The sequence below is a fragment of the Cibotium barometz genome, chromosome 9, assembly GCF_041138505.1.
Source record: "Cibotium barometz isolate CiBa-2024 chromosome 9, ASM4113850v1, whole genome shotgun sequence".
In the NCBI taxonomy this organism is placed as follows: domain Eukaryota; kingdom Viridiplantae; phylum Streptophyta; class Polypodiopsida; order Cyatheales; family Cibotiaceae; genus Cibotium; species Cibotium barometz.
Window position 1 is genome coordinate 41,075,221 of NC_141054.1, and position 15,698 is coordinate 41,090,918.

General features: G+C 44.5%; 1 protein-coding gene across 6 annotated transcripts in view; it reads left to right on the forward strand.

Annotated features, from left to right (window-relative positions):
* LOC147635588 (UDP-galactose/UDP-glucose transporter 5B-like) overlaps positions 1 to 15,698 on the forward strand; it is an 89,527-nt gene that overhangs the window by 17,741 nt on the left and 56,088 nt on the right. The window lies entirely within an intron of this gene.

The window sequence follows — 15,698 nt, forward strand, 5'->3', positions numbered from 1 at the left end:
TTAGGTGGATGTCCATCATTTTGCAGGTTTTGGACAGCCCTCTCTTTGCCTTGAAATGAGGATTTAGCCTTATTGGATCGACTCAATTTGAGTTCCAATTGCTCGGTGGCGGTGGCGGCGGCGGCTACGATTAGTTGGTGTAAGATATGACCAGGATACATTGGTAGTCCCGCTTTGTACATGGGTTGCAATCCCGATTGAAACCTTCTCTTCCTTTCCGCCTCGGTGACATGCATAAATGGAGACACCTCCAAAAGCACTTTCCAAAACTTTTGTACATATGCATTTACCGATTCCCCCTCATTTTGCTTCACCTAATCCCACTTCATTGTTATCTCATTCAATGTATTGGGAGGCAAGAATTGAGTATAGAACCTCTCCTTGAACTCTTTCCACCAATGGGCAGCACTGCCTTTCATGATCATGCTTACATGCCGGATCATGGATTTTTGAGTGAAATCCTCATCACTGAAAGCAATATCAAACTGGGCAATAAAAGCAAGTGCCTTTGATGCATCATATTCCCCATGATATGTGTCAAACTTCACAGATTTGTCTTCGGCTTTGAAGTCACGAGACTTTGATGATGCATGTACCTGCATCTCAACATGTTTTCACCCATGTTTGTCCATTGGGATAGCCCCTGTGACTGGCATCATTTTTGGACCAAAAGGTGATGCATAAGGCATAGATACATGTGCCCTGTAAGCATGAGGCATGGCTGGCCCCTCAACATGCATTGATACATTTTCAGCCATAGCTTCTCCCTCACGAGCACACTCGAACGCATGAGTGGCATGAGAGATACGCGGAATACTTGCACCAACAGAAAATTGCAGCCCATGTTGCATGTGGTGTGCATGCACATTTTCAGCCGGCAATGGCATTTAACATACATTTTGACCACTGCCATAAACATTGTATCCTTCACGGGCTACATAAGGTATTCCTGCATGGCGTGAAGTCACTGATTGTTCCTCTCCCATAGCATGGAGATTCATCCTCTTAGACATAAGTTCTTGTTCGGGCACCTGGTGGGGATTCCAAGACATGTGGAATGGTTGCCTTTTTTGCATAGGCATCCTCGGTACGAGCCAAGTATGCATGTGCTGCATCCCTCGGTTGCATGTGCAACTCTTGAGCAATCATTGCCATTGCATGATCCATATAAGATTCAGCTTTCTTGGCCTTCAAACGGTCATGTACCAATGGATCCTTGCGGCGGTAGAGATTCAATTCTTCTTGTTGTGCATGGAGAAGAGCCTGCATACGAGTAAGTTCAGCCCTCAAGACTATGGACTCTTCTTCCTTTGCCACGGGACGGCTGTCTTACATATTCATGTTCCCTATTGTATACCACATGAGTTTGCTCATCCTGTAAAACATTGGAGGCATGTATTTCATTGTCCCTGCCTCTTGTATTAGCATCTCCAACATTCATTGTATGGCTGTCCATAATGTTCTAAGTGTAGAGATAGCTAGTGTTCACGGTGATCGTCTCTCACGATAGAAGTGAAAGAGAACCGTATGCTCTGATACCAATGTAACTTGGTTGAACACAATGCTAATCAATACACTTAAATACACTAAGATTTGATGGACATTTGCTCAAATACAAGAAGTAAATTGCTGAATTGACACGAGACACACAATGAGCTGGAACGGCCACGACCGACCCCTCCCTCAAATAAAGTATATTGATCTTGGGACAATCAAGTACATAGTGTCATGGGCATTTTTGACGAGATTTCCATACCAATGCATATGAATACAGAATTGCAAACAAGTGGTTGTCGTTGTAGACTTGCAATCCACACTACCCTCTCAAGTGCCCATGTTCCCTACCATCTGCTCTCTATTGTTCCACCAACACATGGTAGCAACAATCTGCAAGAGAGCACGTAGGACAAGAGAACACTACACAGGGTATGTGATCTTGTAATCCGGTTCCTCCCTTCTGCTACTTGCTTCCATATTTAAGCATTAAAGCTTACCAATTGCAAGTAGAGTCGATGATAGCGGAAGTCTTCGCGATGGAAGTCCTTAGAGTGAAGAGATCTTTGATTTGTCGTAATTCTTCGCGACAAAAGTCTTCAAGACGATGAAGGGAACCTTGGGAAAGCTTCCCCTATGGTTCAACTTGAGAAAGGATTTCTGAAATTAGGGTTTTCAACAAAAAGACTAGAAATTGCAGCAATAAAGAGAGCTGTTTTGCTGAATTTCAGTCATTGGGAGTGTGTAGGAGAGTGATTAGCATTCGGAAACACTCTTGGAAGCTTGAAAATCACCTTAGCAAGCTTGGAAATGAAGTTGGGAAGGAGAATGTGCAGAAAATGTAGCCCAACAGCCCTCATGAAGGAGGCGCCAATCTCTAGAGAGAGGAGGAGGAGAGAGGTGGTGAGCTGTCCAGTGTAGGTGGCAGGCAGGTGCTTTGTGGAGCAAGCTAGAGTGGACACATTGCTGGTTACTCCCTTTTTACAAAGGGGATAAGGTCTGGGCGGTGGACATTGGGTTATGTCCACCTTGGGACATCAGTGTGTGTGAACATCGAGTTGGTCATAATTTATAAGTGAGTTTTGGTCGCCCAAAACTTAATGAAGTGTGTACACACTCACTTATAAATTAGTGCTAACTCCTAAGGCCAAGTTTATGACCAATACTTACCACCTGTCACATGCCACATAACCATGTCAGCAGACAGTTTCACACGTACGGTTCGCGGGCGGGCGTCCCCTTACTTGGAACTACACATTGGTCAAGCAAGCATGAAAACAGCATGCAATTTCAATTTCAATTGCTGCAAGCAAGCACATAAAGATGCTATGCAATGCAACATTGGTATGGACTATCCCCGTTCATGAGACTATACCAAAATAGACGTGCTCCAGGTAAGTACACGAGGTACCAGACCCAATGAACTATCCCTGTTCATGAGACTATACCAAAATAGACATGCTCCAGGTAAGTACACGAGGTACCAGACCCAATGGAACACCAATCCACCAAGCATTTCCGGGCATGTACATGGAGGCACAAGTACCAACGGAAAGCCAAGTCCACAGTAACACATGAGTGGCATCAATCCCCGGCATATATAACTGCCATGGACACCAGTCCAATGTACATATATGATAAGAAAACATGGGTGGACCAATTGGGTGGCCAAATGGTGACGGAGTCCAAGATCCTTCGTACCTTGCAGATACTGCAAGATCCGCAATCCTATGTCCCAACGAGTCTTCAAAGTTGTTTTGCATGAATGAGCTCAACAGCCCCACTAGAAAGCTCAAGTCCAATCTCGTGTTTAGCAACCAAATCAATGAACCAACAAGCTTCCGATACAAGGAGGCATCAACTTGCTCACAAGGATGAGTAACTGTAGGTTTGGTATTCGGGTCCATCGGTCAGAGTTGCATAGAAACGCGTTTCGTACATGTTTAAAACGTACGAAACGCTTCGAAACGTTTCGTATTGTACGAAACGCGTTTTTTATTCATCATGAATATTTTAATACCCTACAGCCCGTCACATCGAATCGTTTCGTACCTTTTCTGTGCGTGTTTCCCAATGGCGGCCACTTGTCCTTTTTCGCCGTCTTGTGTGCCAGCTTGCCATCAAATCAACGCCCGTGTCAACCCGCCTGCTCCTTGGTGTGCTTGGGCCTTATGGAGGTCTTCTAAAGGGGTAATGTCATGTTTTGCTTTTATGTTGGTTTCCTCTGCACAACTCACAAAGCAGCACATTTTTTTCTCTTCCATCAATATTTATGGCATATCTTCCTCCCCTTGCTCTATTGAGGCCTAAGACTATCTACCTTCTCTTCCCCTTGCTCTATTGTTGGCTAAGATGACACTTAAAATCATGTGTCGCACTTGCAGGGCCAACAATCTGCATTTATCCCCGCCTTGTAGGATGCCTTGAACAGGTGATTCTCTTTGGAACAATGTCACCTTCGAGTCTAGATATGGTGGTTGAGGCTCCGGAAAATGGAAATGCAACTTTTGTGCTGATAAGCACCATGGCAGTGTCACCAAGTTGAAGGCACATTTGTCACAAACAAAGGGTTTTGGCATCGGGCCATGTAAGCATGTGCCACAAGAAATCTATGATAGCCTGAAGGCTTAAAAGGCCATGCAGCTAGGTATCCCCCTCGAGGATATCCCCAATTTGGGAGAGCCTGAAGCACGTCAAAGTGTCTCCAAGAGGACTCGCAGTATCAGAGAGGAAGATACCAGTGGTGAGGTTGCAGGTGGTGTGCAGGTGGTTCTAGCTCGGCACCTCGAGCCAAAAGAACTAGTCTTCCAGTGTGCAAGAAAGGACATGTGCAAGCAGGGATGCAGAAGGCTACCATGAAAGAGGCAACGAGGGAGTTGATGAACTTGGTAAGGTTCTTGATTCTTAAATCTTGTATCTTTGTCTCCTACTCTTTCAAAACCTACATTCAAATGCTACTCTCTTTTTGGCTGTAACTTAACATTCTTTTTTGTACAATGTAGAGACAGATTGCATTGAGAGTTCTCTCCCAGGATTGCAGTTCAGGGTTTTGAGAGAGGAACTGGAGTACATGGGCTCTTTTTCACACGAAAAAGAGAAACAGACTCTCCATTGAAGAGGCTTGTCTTTTGTCATTGCAATCTCTGATTGTTAGAGCAAAAGGGTCATCCCATTGAGCCTCGCCAATCCAGATAAGATTGATATCATCAAGTGCAAGGAGATTCCGGACATTCCTCACGAGGAGAGAGAGATCTATTCTATGCTCTATGAGAAGATCATGGCTCCGGCTCGCACTACACGATCTTCTCGAGAGGCTAGTACTAGTGGTGCACCTACAGCTCCAGAGGACGAGGCATTTGAGGACTCGGCTACCGGCAGTGACCCTGAGAGTGAGGCTACAGAGCAGAAGATGCAGATGAGGATGAGCATGAGGATGCAAATAGCAGCTCGCAGCTGCCAACATCATTTTATTTGGACATGTTATTTAGTTTGAACTTTGGACATGTTATTTATTTTGATCTTGGATTTTGAGTCATGACTCATCACCCACGTGGTGATCCTTTTGATTTCTGTTTAGTCATCACCCACGTGATTTGTGATATCATCATATCTTACATGTATTTTGTTTTTATTGAAACGAATTCAACGTGGTCTCTTATAAGTTATGTCAACAGTTTTTTTTTTGGGTATATTTCAAGTTAAAAATATACATGCTTTTCTATTTTGTATGAAACTTTTTTGTACCCGTTTCTTACCTTTTATGAAACGTTTCAAAACGTATGAAACCCGTTTCATACCTGCCGTTTCAGAAACGCCTGGCAACACTGCCATCGGTGAAGAAACAGGCTTGCAGTTCTCCATCCTAAAGATCTCCAGCAACTCATGAACTTACCGTTGCTGAGAAACAAAGAACCCCCTCTAGGTTTGCCAAATCTCCAATCCCAAAAAGAAATGGAATAAGCCTAAATCGGTCATCTCAAACTCCTTTGACAAGGTAGCCTTCGTCACAGCTATGTGCTCCACATGACCGCCAGTGAGAATAAGATTATCCACATAAAGGATAATCAACATGACCATACCGCGTTCTCGAAAGAGATACAAGTTAGGATCTGGAATTGATCTCTGAAATCCTGTCCCTAGAAAGAAGGAATCAATCTTCTGATGGGAGCCTTCTGTAACCTGTAAACCATCCCCTTTGATCCCGGAACCTCAAAGCCTGGAGGTTGCTCAACATACACCTCCTCTTGCAAGTCACCATTAAGGAACGCATATTTTACATCCATCTGATACACTGATCACCGCCGGTTATCCTCCCTATCGGTGCAAAAGTATCCTCATAGTTGATGCCAGGTCGCTGAGCATAGCCCTTAGCCACAAGTCTGGCCTTGTGCTTATCCTCCGACCCATCAGACGTATACTTGGTCGTATAGACTCACTTGACACCAATGACGAACCGTTATGACGGCCTCGGAACCAACTCCCAAGTGTTATTTGTCTCAATGGCTTCAAGTTCCACTTGCATGGCTTTCCTCCAAGTCTCATGGGAAAGAGCTCCCTTAACGAAAGTGGGCTCTTCGTCTTGAATGATACGAGACATCAAAGCATAATTTACCTGTAAAGGCTTCACTAACTGACGAACGCAAGAACTGGAATGTTCCTGCGCCTGCTGCGGCCAACATTTGGCAAGCCATGCACCATTTGGTCCCGGAAAGCCCGCTGCAACGTATCCACATTCAAGTGGTCATGACGAAACTGCCACAAATCACCTAATTGAGAATTTGTAAGAGAGAGCGTTGAGAGTCTGTAAATCCCATTCTTGATGACTTCTTCCCAAACAACTTGGCTTGTTACTTTGTCCCGAAGAGCAACAAAATGCTCATCAAATTCCACCCGTATGCCAGTCTTGCAAACCTCATGCATTGACAAAAGATGAAAACCAAGGGATGGAACATAAAGAACCTGGGAGGAATGCTTCCCTCCTCTTCCATCGGGAACGATCTCCAACCTGCCCTCACTGTGACTAGGGATAGTGGACTTGTCAGCAATAAGGATGTGACCTGTATGCCTTTGAAGATCTTGTAATAACTCTCGGGAAGGAGTTGTGTGCCTGGAAGCACCACTGTCTAGAATCCAGTCCCGAGTATCCCTAGCGGTGAGTCCAACCGCCTCCTTGCTCGAAGAAGATGAAACTCTGGTGTCCATAATCTCCAAGTGCACAAAAGCTGGAGTCTTCACGGTTACAGCTGAGGAATATGCACCTTTCTCGGTGCTCCGCTGAGGACATTCCCTCCAATAGTGACCTTTCTTGCCACAATGGTCACATGTCCGCTCTGCCTTCAAGGTGTCATGATCCGAGTTGGGCTCGTGCTCAAAAGACTTCGCCTAGGAAGACTTCTCTTTGTGCTTGTTGCGGCCTTTTGACGGCTGGCCGGTCAAGGCCTTAGAACCTCCGCCCTATGGAGGGTTCGTAAAACGCTCTTCCTGGTCCAAAACCATAGGCACAAGCTCCTCCCATGTGATGGTGCTGAGCCTCCCATTGGTGATCAAAGAAGAATAGAAAGCTGAATACTGAGAGGTCAGATGAGACAGCAAAGTGATGGCCATGTCCTCTTAAGATATCTCCTTCCCAGCCTGAAGAACCTCTTGCTGAAGACCCTAGAGTTTGTTGATGTGCTCCCGCATCGTCAAAGACTTTGTAGGATTCATCACTTGCATCTACATTTCCAAGGAAATCCGCTTCATGGGTGATACCCTGTTATACAGAGAAGCCAAGTGTTGCCAAATGCCTCTGGCCAACGTCATGTGTTTGATATGATTAATCACTTGGGGTGTGCAATTAAGGAAGATGAAAGAACGCACACGGGCATTGACACGATCCCATAACTGTGCTTGAGCCTCCTGTTCTTTCCTAGTAGAGGGTAAAAGCTCTCCGTCCTCCTACTTTGGCCGTGGAACACCAACCACAATGAAATCAGCCAAGTCATAAGATTCCAAGACAGACTCCATCATTACCTTCTAGATGCCATAGTTGGTCCCGTCCAACTGTCGATCCACCGAGAATGTGGGGAGAGTGGGGATCTTGATTCTTCACAAGCAAATCTGCCATCTCAAGCAAATCTGCCATCTCAAGCGTTCACAAGGTCTTGTGAAGGGAGGGTGGGTGGGAAAAAAAATGAAGAAGAGGCTCTAAACACTATGCAAGGTGGCTGTCCAAAACTGATGGCTGCTTGCTATCCGTTCTCCAAGTCCCGAACAGCCCAAGAATTCTCCAGTCAGCACCAAAAAAAACATCAAACCCTCAAGCTCTCACTGTCTCCAAGCTTCAAGCCACCTGGGGCTCTGATACAATGTCGGAATGCACAACGGAAAATGAGACAACTGCAGTGAGAAAGAAAACACAGAAGTGTAGAGAGAGAGAAGCTATATAAACTCTGCTATATACGCAAAGATCCGGTACAATCTGGAAGTGGGGGGCAAGGGTGGTATTTATACCACCCCATGGTGCTGGTTTGCCAGCCCAAAAACAGCCGACAGGCTGCCTACATGTCCACGACTGGGTAAAAGACCAGTTGACCAGCACATATGTAGTCGGCTAGGACAAAAATGGAGTCGACGAGCACAGATACAAGTCAGCCAAAACTAGACAGCCCCCACGACCAAAAACAGGAAAAAAACATGGAAAAAATGAGGAGAGAACTCTTGGGTAGGCACGCCCACAACAAAGGCCCTCACTGAGTAATATGGTACAGACAAGAGATGACTGCTAACACATGCTTGGAGATGACTGCTAACACATGCCTGGTGAACAGTCCCAGCCACTGTGGGGGAGGAGGGTTTGCTATTGGGGCCAGCCACTCCGGAGGGATGGAAGAGTTGATGTTGAGGTTGAGTCTGTCCCTACCTTGGGTACTTGTAAGGCCCCTCTCCTGGGCCTCTAGGGGCAGCTGTCTGAATGTAAGCCAATCTCCAAGTGACCTAGTGAGGGCCATGCTCAAAGCTTCCCATGATGCGTGTACGGGCGAGCCCCAAGTGAAGGCCTTGGGCTGTTAGGGTTAGGGTTTGGAGGTGCTGCAAACACAGGCGTGGAGAAGCAGAGAGAGAACACGACTCTTTGTGTGTATTCAGATAATGATGTGAAGTACAATAGCCACATAATAAAGTGACCTAAAAAGATGTGTTCACATGTCCGGCCATAAAATGTGCCGGGTGGACCAAAACACTTATAAACTGCTTATAAGTGAAACTAAGCTAAACTGGGGGAAAAAACCTCCACTAACTGAAGTAAAAAGTGCCCCAGTAATCTTTTGATGATCACTAGCACTCCTCTAGGTGCATACACAGCATAAAACCCAACAAACCCCCCTGGAGTGATATGTGATCACTGTACATCATCCACCAAAAGGAAACAAATTCAAAGCAATGCGGAATGCTTCGAATTTCGGACGTGGTAATGCCTTGGTGAAGATGTCCGCCACATTCTGATCTGTAGGACAGTAGATCAGACTGATATCACCTGCCTGGAGTCTCTCCCCAACAAAATGATAGTGAATCTCAATGTGTTTCGTGCGAGCATGAAACACAGGATTCCGGGCCACAACAATGGCACTCTGACTATCAGTATAGATAGGTGTAGGCTCCTCCACTGAAATATCCATATCAGTCATGAGACGACGCAGCCAAACACACTCAACAGTAGTAGTGTAGGCTGCTCTGTACTCTGCCTCACAAGATGAAGTGGCCACTGTGGTCTGTTTCTTGCTTAGCCAAGAAATGCATGAAGAGCCAAGAAAGAAACAATTTCCACTAGTGGAATGTCTGGTATCAAAATCACCAGCCCAATTTGAATCACTGTAAGCGTATAACTGCATGTCACCCCCCTCAGGATAAAGCAATCCAAGAGACAAGGTACCCTGCAAATACGGGAATACACGCTTCACAGCTTGCCAATGTGACAACCGCGGGCTGTGCATGAATCTGCTCAACTGAGATACGGCATACTGAATATCTGGCCGTGTAGTACACAAGTAAATAAGGCACCCAACAGCCTGGCATATGTAGTGGCATGAAAGGAAATACTGTCATCTTGTAGTGACAGTTTCATCCCAGGCTCCATAGGAGTGCTAATAGGCTTGCAATCCTGAAATTTAAACTTCTCCAGAAGTTTAGCAACATACCGAGATTGTAACAACCCAATGCCTCTGTTATCCTGTACAAACTGTATGCCCAAATAGTAGTGTACAAGCCCCAAATCAGACATGTCAAATGTCTGTTGCAGTATCTCTTTAAAAGCTGCAATTTTGTCATCATTTGATCCCATGAGCAAGAGATCATCTACATAAAGACTGATGACCAGCAGATCTGTCTCTTCTTTCTTTACATACAAGGTGGCTTCTGATGGACTGTTCACAAATCCTTGAGTGAGTAGGAAAGCATCTATCTTTGCATACCAAGCTCGTGGAGCTTGTTTCAAACCATACAAGGCCTTTTTCAGCCTGCATACTTTCCCTTCATGACCATGTTCTGCAAAACCTGTGGGCTGATATACATAAACTTCCTCCTCGAGGTCCCCATGTAGGAAAGCAGTCTTTATGTCCAACTGGTGAACAACCCAACCACGATGTGCAGCCAATGCAATGACACACCTAAGTGTCGACATACGGGATGTAGGAGCAAATGTCTCCTCATAATCAATGCCCTTCTTCTGTGCATAGCCCTTTGCAACTAGACGGGCTTTGTACCTGTCAATGGATCCATCTGCATGTCTTTTCAACTTATAGACCCACTTAGTACTAATTGCTTTCTTGCCTTTGGGCAGATCAACCAAATCCCATGTTTGATTCCTTTTAATAGAATCAAGCTCATCTTGCATGGCTTTGTTCCAATGCACATTGTCTCGTGCATCCACAAATGAATCAAGCTCATCATCATCCTGTAAACTGGCTCCATAACCAGATTCAAATCCATGATGTGTGCATGCTCATTGGTCCGTGTCTCCCTACGAGTACGACCAGCAAGAGGACCCTCTAAATGGCTGGCCTGTAATGTCCTCAAATACCATCTAGGTATGTGTCTGACTGTGGTGCCTGCTGCCCCATATTTGGTTCAGCTTCTGGCTAAATTTGCTGCTGAATTTCTGCACCACCTTCATCATTTGCTGGCTGTCCTGTACCCTCATGAGTTGGATCACCAACTGTGGAATGAAACTCCATAGGTAGTAGACCTTCAAACACATCATTTTCAGCCTGATTTGCATCATAACCAGCCATGGATATTTCTGATTTTTCATCAAAAATCACATCCCGACTAGTGAATATCTTCCTGGATAGTGGGTCATATAACCGGTAGCCCTTGCTCTCACGGCTATACCCAACAAAAATGCATTTTGTGGCTTTATCATCCAACTTCCTCCTCAACTCTTTGGGTATGTGTGCATATGCAAGACACCCAAAGATACGAAAATGTGATACAGAAGGCTTGCGGCCATGCCAAGCCTCAAACGGAGTAATGGAAACCAATGCCTTTGTGGGACATCGATACACATGACAGCTTCCACCCAAAAGATATGTGGTAGCCTCTTTGCCTTTAGCGTACATCTGGCCATCTCCATGAGTGACCGATTCTTCCTTTCTGCAACCCCATTCTGCTGTGGAGTATAAGGAGTAGTATACTGATGTTTTATACCTCTACTCTCAAGAAAGGAATTCAACATGTGTGACATATATTCCCCCCCTCGGTCAGAACGGAGAGTCTTAACCTTGCATCCTGACTCTGTTTCAGCAAGTGCTACAAAGGCCAAAAATGCATCATATACCTGTGATTTCTGTGTCAAAGGATAGACCCAGCATATACGAGAGAAGTCATCAATAAATGTCGCAAAATAGAAGCAACCACCTAATGACTTCGTCTGCATGGGACCACAAAGATCACTGTGTATAAGCTGCAACTTTGCAGTTGCTCGTAGAGCCTGATCACGTGGGAAGGAAAACCTATGCATTTTTTCCAAAATACATCCTTCACAAATGTGATCTGGAGGCTTCTCCATGAGAGGTAGATCTGTAAACATGTTATGTCGCTGCATAAGCATAAGACTACCAAAATTTACATGCCCCATGCGAGCATGCCATAACTCCGCATCAACCATAGCTGGAGTAAGAGTGAATGCATTATAAGCAGACTGATCCACTGGCTGAAATGCATCCAACTGATAAAGTCCATGACATAATGTACCAGTAAGCATCAAGGTCAAAGCATTAGCTTTGTCTCTGACCATGCATTTATCATCATCAAAGTGGACTTGCATACCACAATGTGCTAAAGAAGAAATGGACAACAAATTCTTCTTTATCCCTGGTACATATAAGGCATCTGGAAGGCGGAGAATGGAGCCATCAATGGCTGTGAGCTGAATCTCCCCAATGCCACGAACTGGATATGAAGCATTGTTGGCACACTGAACAGTTTTGCCAACAGGGGCAGGGCCAGCATGACAAAACAAATCCCTACGAGATGTGATATGCTTTGAGGCACCACTATCAAAATACCAAGTACATGCATGCTCTGTCATACCGAGTGCCTGTGAAGACTAAGAGGCATCATAGCTGCATGTATAGAAACAGTAATCCCTGTCCTCAACAAAAGAAGCAGTCTCTGGAGGAGCCTTAGAGGCATCATTTACAGACATCCCAGATTCTTTTGCCTTCTCTTTGGCAATCCTCTTTCTACACTCTGTGATGTAGTGACCTGGCTTCTTACAGTAATGACATTTGCCCTTCTTCTTGGGATGTCCATCACCTTTATTGGTATCCTGAGATGAACCACCATCACCTGAATTCTGATTTGAACTCTTTGGCTGAGTTTTTCCTTTCCCCTTTTGACCTGTAGTAAATGCTTGTTCAGCACTTGTGTTCATATTCATATTCTTCCTCATTTGCTCTTCTTGTAGCAAGAGAGCAACAAGTTCCTGTTACTTAAGGGGTTCAGCAGCATTCCTCATGCTGAGGTTCAAAGAGGTATGAAAAGCCAAGTAAGATCTTGGCAAAGAGTGCAAGATGGTGGACACAAGCTGTGTCTCAGGAATGATCTCATCCACATTGATGAGTTGCTCTTTCAAATCCTGCAGCTTGTTTAAGTGGCTAGACATATCATCTCCTTCATGCATTTTCTGATTTTCCAGCTCTCTTTTCAAAAATGAGATCCGAGCCTCATTACGACTCTTTGTGTGTATTCAGATAATGATGTGAAGTACAATAGCCACATAATAAAGTGACCTAAAAAGATGTGTTCACATGTCCGGACATAAAATGTGCCGGGTGGACCAAAACACTTATAAACTGCTTATAAGCTATACTCGGGGAAAAAACCTCCACTAACTGAAGTAAAAAGTGCCCCAGTAATCTACTGATGATCACTAGCACTCCTCTGGGTGCATACACAGCATAAAACCCAACACCAAGCATGTGACTAGGCAGAGGAACCATGGGATTCTAGATCAAAGGTTGTTGGAGACGCTCCTCGGAGGCTATTGGAGCTGACTGTTGAAGGGCTAGTTTCAGATGATCCCAAGCATGCAAGAGATTGGCTGCAAATCTATCCTCAAATGCTGGGCTAGAGACACGAGCCTCCATCCTCGTGAAAATCCATCTCGTGCTTTGAGGCTAAGGACCTCCTAGAATCAGGTTGCTGGCTGAGATCCTAGCCAGGAGGAAGTCTTTCCAAGGCACACCACCCGGAAGAAGGCCTTGAACAATCAACTTGCCCAAAAGTGCACGGCTTTGAATGGAGGGGTTGCTAATGCCCAGGCCCCCTTTGTGTTGCGGTTGAATGATTACTCTTCAGGCCACCTTGGCCTGGGCAGGCCTCCCGTCTCGCTGCCAGCCCACAGAAAGTTGCGGATCAACCGTTGAACTTGACCAATACAAGACCGGGAGTAAGCCCATCAAGAGATGATGTACCACATGGTGGCAAGAACAATGTGGTTTGCTACCACAACCTGGCCAGCTAAAAAAAGTCTCCAAGAAAAAATAATAATATGCTTTTACATTTGGTTGAGTTGGTTTGTAGCTTTAGAGCATTTTAGAATAACAATGAATCTTATGGATGTGTGTGTGTGTGTGTGTATGTGTTCATGAAGATAAAGGTTGCTCATCAAAACAAATTTTCAAAAGCTTGCATGCTGATAGACAGAGACACAAAATTGTGCGTGTTAAGAAATTTGATGGCACATGGATATCCACAAAAATGGAGCTTGCAACTGAATGTGTCAATCATTATCAACACATATTTGAGAGTTCATTTGTTGTGGATGCTGATGTTCATGATGCTCAAAAAAATTTCTTAAATTGTGTGCATTCTATTGTTGACAATGAATCTGCTTTGAGGTATGGTCTACCTTTCAGTGAGGAAGAGCTGGCACATGCATTTTATGGCATGGGACGTTGGAAGTCACCTGGTTGGGATGGTCTGACGATTGAATTCTTTGTTGCCTTTTGGGATGAGGTTAAACTTCCGATCTTGACCATGAATAATGTTGCAAGGGAGACATGATGTATGCCTACTTCTTGGAAAGAAGGCCTTGTGACTTTGGTACGATGTATTTCTAGATTTAGAGAATATGGTTTTGTTCCTAGAAGACAAATCATGGATAATATTGCTAATGTTAGCAAAAGCTTTCGATATAGTATAATGGGACTACATAGCCAAGGTCATGGTTGCAATAGGCTTTGGTCGCGTAAAATGCAACAAGCTATTTTTTGGTTATATCAGGATAGTGATGCCTAGTGTGTTTTGGGTTGTGATCTCTCATCGAAGTGGACATTGCAAAAATCTGTGCGTCAAGGATGCCCTCTTAGTGCATTACTCTATGCGATTGCCCCACATCCACTTTTGATGTATATGGATGTCTTGACTGCATATGGGCAATTACATGGTTTGCGATTCTTTGTTCATGCCCAAAAAATGATCCAAATGATCTCAAGTGCATCATGAGAACTTTTGAATTATTTGGGAAAGTATCTAGACTTTATATCAACTTTTCTAAGTCTAAACTGCTGCCGTTGACTTCTTGTGATTGGCATACACTGCTATGGCCAAGACAAATTATTCCACCAGATCACCCGGTTAGACATTTGGGATATCCACTGGCATGGTATACGTCTACGCAAGATGCCATCATTGGATATTGAACAAATTGAAGGCCAAGCTAGCATATTGGAAGCTTTCTACAGGGCCTTTACATGTGCGTCTCAGAATTGTTCAATCGATCATTATGGCCTATGTGCAATTTTACTTGCCATTGTTGATTTGGTGTAAAACTGATATTGATAGTTTTATGTTTGATGCCTTGGAATTGTTGTGGAAAACCAAGCAGCATACAAGAGCGTTGCATCTTTGAGACGATCTTTGGTCTGCACACCTAAAATGCATGGCGGATTAAATATACTTGATCTGCATTATCATCTCTTGGCAAGAAAGGCCACCATGATTCCCACTTTTTTTCAACTTCGGCAGCCATGGGCCATAATACTTGTAGACATGTGTGCTTCCATGAAGACTAGAGCTTATGGCAATTGGCACATTTCTCACTGGGAAGCAGTGCTTAGTAAATTTGAAGGAAAAATTCCGGGATGTCCTTATGCATCTTCCCTTCTTCGTGATTGGAAATTAGCTTTGTCTTTTGTTCACTAGCATGGTAGAGATGCACTGACTTGGAATTCTTTTCGATTGGAAAGCATTCATTGGTCTTTGGTGTTTCCTCAACCACTTGTAGTACAGGAACCACGAAAGGCCTGCTTTTTGGCCACGATTGGAATTAACACTATGGCGGCTTTCGTAATAGATGAGGGATTTGTGTTGACTTTCCCACAAGCCTGTCTGAAACATAACTTGGGTCTACATGACAGGGAAGTGTGGAAAATTATTCACTATTGCCGCCTTTTGGACCCATCCCACCCTTGGATGATCAGGACAGACTTTGTGATTGAAAACTTGTTGGTCATACCAGTTCTCTTCAATTGGATGCGCTTTTGGCAAGTAATGTGTACAAATTGTTGCTTCCTTCCTTGTGGATCCAGCCTCATGCCGATACTTCATGGGGATTGCATAAGAATACTAAATGGTGGAAACAAAGGCTTCAACTAATTTGGGGTTGTAAGCTCCTCTCAAACGTCGTCTATTCTTATGGAGATGCCTTGTGGGAATACTTCCAG